Here is a 5,601-nt window from a genome sequence, read left to right on the forward strand (position 1 = left end):
CAAGCTGTCGGCTATAGGTGCGTTCAGACGGCGGGCCGCCCGCTTCATTTTCTCTGGCGGTTGCCTCGCGGCATGTCGACCATGGCGGCCGGCGGCAAGCCGCTTTGAAATACTGAGGACAGCTTAGACTCTCAAAATCGACCAGCCATGTTGGCTATTATTATTTTTTGCTCCAAAGCCATTAGGGTTTATAACAGATTCTTGACTCTTGATTCCATGATAAGGTAAGGTTTAGGAAATGACATTTAAATTACTTTGAAACTCTGAGGCGATTATACAGTAATATATGTAAAATATATTGAATTATTTATGCACAGGTGAAAATTGTTTACATTTATTTGATTGATGCACATTAAAACATGCACCAATAAACCAAAAATAATTCCTTTTTGTAAAACTTGGCAATAAATATCTTTCTGATTCTGATTAGGTTTTAAAATAGATATTTAATTCATGGTATGAACAATTTAGCAGAATAAATTGATGAAGTTAGACTTTTCACCAATGCCTGTATCAGTGAACAGTGAAAGACATCTGCAACATGGCCAAAATATCGGGTATACTTTAATTATTTTTTATTAATTTGCAACCATGGTGATATCTATCATAAACATGAAAATCCCTGTTTTGACGTGAAGGATAAACTCAATGAAAAGCGAAATTATCCTCTGGTTTCACAGTTAGCTAGAAATTTCGTTTATGTCTACATTTTTCCAACCTCGATTTTTTTGTTATTTTACCTTTTACAGGTTTTGCAATTTGACCTGTACAAATGTTTAAGAAAGTGTTAAAGTCCCTGTAAAGGTAATACAAAAAATCTAAACGCATTATAAATGTTAAAAATGTATTGCTAAAACACATGACAAAGACTGAACTGTGAAGTTCCGCTGTCGCCATATCTGTTTCCGGTTTACTTGCGCGTCGCCTAAAATGTCTTTTTACTCGATGTCTCCAGAATCTTCCGAAAATACGCGTCAGCTGATGTTCATCGCATTGTTGATGCCTGGTCCCCTGCTCCGACAAGCAAGAGGGACAAGGGCTTTAAACTCTACATATCGAAGTTATCTGCACAACTACAAGGGTAAGTATTTTAATTTAATGTGTGTGCGGCAGATAGCGGCTAAGCTAGTTCAGCCACGTGTTCATTTTTAATGTAACGTTAGTATAGAAGCTTGTTTTTTCTTAGTTTTAAAGCAGACTGTTTGTTAATTTTTGTGATAATTGTGATATCAATTATATTAACTTGGTCTCCTCTCAGTTTCTAATAAAGATCAGGGCACAGGTGAAGTCACTGTCAGGGCATTGTGTTACAGGTCCATGAGGAAAGCAGATAAACCTCACAGTTGAGTGTATGGTGAAGCTAGAATTAATAAGACCGCAGTTATAGGCTTGTTACTTTAATAGCCCGATGTTCCTGGGGACTCGGCTAAGGTTATTCACGTTTAATGTAACTCAAATAAAATGAAAACAGTTATTGTAGGCAGGTAAGTTTCCCTAGCTGGTTCCCTCTGGGTAAAATGCGTTCTTATTCAAGTTTTCAACTCAGTCATTCGTTAAGATGCAATCTTGTGTTATAAGTATTAGACTATCATGATTATACAGTGAGCAAGCTATATAAATAAGTATTTAATATAATAAGTGTAGAGCAACAACCGAGGGTGTAAGGTAAAGGCTGAATATTGTAGATTTATTACAATATGTTGCATGTTTGAATTAAAATACCTGTGGATATGCAGGAGCACACACTCTACAAAGGCCTGACTGGAGATTTGCCTGATCTATCCGTCCTTCAGGTGAGTAGGGATATAACAATAGCACATTTCACTGTACAGTATGATATATCAACCAAAATCTATATACCAATATTTCATTATTTTCTTTTTCCTCCCTTTTACAAACAAATATTCTGCTTCAAAGAAAAAAAATGAAATTGATGTTCTCATAAGGGTTCTTCATTATGAACTTGTATGCCATGCATAACATACTGTGGATAGAAATTACAGGGAAAGTTACTGGTATGATAATTGTGGTTATATTATATTACTATTATATTTAGTGTATTGCTAATCAATATATTGTTACTTCCCAGATGACAGCGGCTCGCTTCAAGAGCAGGTGAAGCAAGTTGGGACAATGTTGAAGACATTTGCTCGCACTGGGCAATCGGGTACAACTTGCAAACAACACCTGTGGTTGTTGGTTTAGTTCCCACTGGGGCCACCTGTACATGTAGTAGACCTAGATATAAATGTCATAGTTTAGTATTTGAAGGTCCAGGACTGACTACTTTATTCTTTTATTCTGGGAACCCCTGTAGGTGCAGATCAAACCCTAATGCTGCGACGCCTTGGGAGTTTGGCGATGTTGTGCGTAGCATGGACGACAAAATGCTATGCTGCAACGTTTCAGTGCCAATGTGTCTGTTGGAGAGTTATCCCTGCCAGGGGATCTGTTACTCCCCCCTAGACACCCAGGAAGATTTGGCGTTGCTTGACAACAGTTTGAGGCAGGATAAAGAGCTCCAGCAACGATTTGTAAGTGTGCCGATTTCGTTTATAACGGTATAGGGTAATCTAAAAAGTACAATTAAGATCGTACACTGCATATTCTACAGTCTGAATCCACAGCCTGTCACATTTTAAATTTATGAGAATCTTCAGAGAAATGTAATTTGTAACATGTTTTTTTTGTATTTTCAGCTTCGGTTTTTGGCAATCAAATGTGGGAGGGACCTAAAGACAACCGTGTGGCTGAATGCTTCAGAGTATCTTCTCTAATCACCTTTCCATCAATACAACCTGGACTGGTGTAGGGGATAAAGCATGTTTTAGAGACATGTTCCTGAAGACCATTGTTCAAAGTAAGTTGGATATTTTTTTATATTTAAGTAGATGTGTATGACCTTATGCCATTCAAATGGAATGACAGATCTTTATTTTCTACAGGAGCCATCCGGAAGAACCCGGCAACCCAGGATGCCACTGATGAGGCGATCCAGGTTAACGCTACGCGTTACCTGAAAGGAGCATCTGAACATGAAGGTGGAAAAGGCGCCAGACAGCTGAGAGGGACCCACAGCCGACCCCTTAAACCTAGGCTGACTACTGACACCCCAGCATCACTGACAACTGGAACCCTTTCTTTATCCTGCAGTCAGTAACATCAAGACCCCTAAAAAGCCTGCTAAAAGTGTCAGACTACACTCACCCAATCCACACTGTTCACTGTGGAAATTGCTCTTTTTTTTTTTTTTTTTCTCGTGACCCTGCTTTGAGGGCAGCTCCTTGGATGAATATGGGATGGTTTGTCCTTTTATACAGGCACACGAGGAATCACTGAAGATATGCCAATTTGCACTGCCTCATTCTGGAGGTCGGGGAAAACCGGTGATTCTTAGCCCACTACGCCACGCAGACCCCAACCTCTCCAGACATTCTGATTGGCTGTGTTCTCTACAGCCAGATTTTCTGCTGTTAATTATATTTATTCCCACTTGTTGTCATGTGTAAGTTGAATGTCAAAATGTATATTATACCTGTTATCCTGCACATTCCTTGATACCAAAGATCTCAAATATTTCATATACAATTTGCTGCTTATTTCATTGTTACAGTGCTTAACTATTCTATTTTTAAATATAGCTTGTAAATCCTAGATTATACATCTAATACTTGATATCTGCACATTATCTGGTATCAAATATTCTACTTACCGTGACTTTAGTATTGGCTTATTTCATTCCGTCAGTGCTTAACAATTCTATTATAGTTTGTAAATCCTATTTCATACCTCTGATACTTGATATTGCACATTAACTAGTACCAAAAATTATACTTTCATTCCATCACAGTGCTTAACTGTTATTCTATTGTTACATATAGCTTGTAAATCCTTGTGCCACAGGTCAGCATTGCAGTTATAATGGTATATTCTACTCCAGAGCTTTACTCTAAATTATTACCACTTAACCTATTGTTAGAAATGACTTGTAAATATGATGTTATACCTCAATTTATTTGGTATCCTGCACTTTCTTTGGTACCAAATATCCTCATTGCTTATGTTTACTGGTAATTCTTTTCATCCCAGAGCTGACCTCTTTATATTATTAACAATTATTGTAAGTGTTACAATAGTGTTTTTAAAAAAAAAAGAAATTGGAAACCTGCATGTTCTTTTGTGTGTGTGTGTATATATAATGTTTGTATTTTTGTTATTTATATTTCAGTGATATGACATCTTGTTTCAATGACAGTTACTGTACTTTGAAATGTGGAATTAAAACGCCAAATGGAAATTTGTCTGGTTTGATCAATCATTATTCTTGATAAACTGCATGCTATAAATATATATATATATATAAGCGGCGGCAGATCGCTCGAAAAAAGCGTTTGCCTCCGACATAACGGCGGCTGGCCAGCGGGCCGTCCGCGTATCGAAGGCGGTAGGCCGGCGGACCGCCGTCGAACGTGTTTGCAATATCGCCATTCTGCCGCTTCTACTGCCGCCAGCGGACCGCCGACTTCTTGCTATCTGGGTCTGCAATAATAATAATGTCTTTGTTAAACGATTTTCCCCAAAAAATCGATCTGTTTTTAATCTTAATGTCCACATTATTCCAAAGAATGTTCTGTGGGGAGAAAAGTTGTGGTTGTAAAGCAACATCCAAACTAACAGCCTGTTGATGGAATTTAGCCTATTTTATATTTTCCCAACAGAGTAATTACACCTCAATAAGAACGAGAGGACACCAATCCTATTAAATATATTATTGGGGATAAAATACCACATAGAGTCATAGTCAAACATCTCTTCAAACAATTGACTTTAAATGTGTTATTAGTGTCAACAAATGTAGAACTTCGATATCAAGTAAAACTTGATCAATGTTTTGGGAAGTGTTGCTGTCAGTATATAAGGATAGGGAGGGGTAAACAAATCTAGATAAACCTTCTGCTTTTGATAAAACTCTGCCTAATAGAGAGAAATCTCTTTGAAGCCAATTATTAAATGTATTCTTAGTTTTAATTAATTGTGGTGATAAATTGAAGTGCTGTCAGCTCATTATATTGTTGGTTATCTGAATCAGATACTTCACTTCACTTCTGACTGGTGCAATTGAATTGAGTTTCTGAGGTATCATATAAACAAATCATTTCACATTTAGATAAAGTCCAGATGCATTTGAAAATACAAGAGTGTAATTCAATAACAGTTCTGTGTATGATGTCATAGTGTTAAACAATGATCAGAGAAAACCTTTGACCTGTGTGACATCACTGACTCCGCCCACACACAGACTTCCTGCATTCATGAAGAGAAACACACACACTTCCACACGCAGGTATTTCCTTATAAACTCACTCTATATGAGACATGTTTGATACATGAAGTGTAAATATGACATAGAACAGTACAAGATGTATTTTAGTCGAGTTTATTTTAATAATGAATGTGATTTATGACAGTTTGAACTGCAGGAACTTCAGTTACTTTCACTTTCATCTTCTGACACAGAACCGTCTCAAAAACAAATCTGTGTGTGAAAGATTGTGTTCAGAAATATTCCATGACTGTATTCAGAGTGTCATACCTGCATTT

The 5,601-nt window shown here is 37.2% G+C and overlaps 1 long non-coding RNA gene across 1 annotated transcript; it reads left to right on the forward strand.

Moving 5' to 3' along the window:
• The first annotated feature begins 1,595 nt into the window (after positions 1 to 1,595).
• On the forward strand, positions 1,596 to 2,743 carry LOC127647614 (uncharacterized). The gene is made up of 4 exons (XR_007971078.1): positions 1,596 to 1,793; positions 2,090 to 2,167; positions 2,318 to 2,534; positions 2,700 to 2,743. It is a non-coding gene; the product is annotated as an uncharacterized LOC127647614 (long non-coding RNA).
• The last annotated feature ends 2,858 nt before the right edge of the window (positions 2,744 to 5,601 follow it).

Source organism: Xyrauchen texanus, chromosome 8 (genome assembly GCF_025860055.1).
Source record: "Xyrauchen texanus isolate HMW12.3.18 chromosome 8, RBS_HiC_50CHRs, whole genome shotgun sequence".
NCBI lineage: Eukaryota > Metazoa > Chordata > Actinopteri > Cypriniformes > Catostomidae > Xyrauchen > Xyrauchen texanus.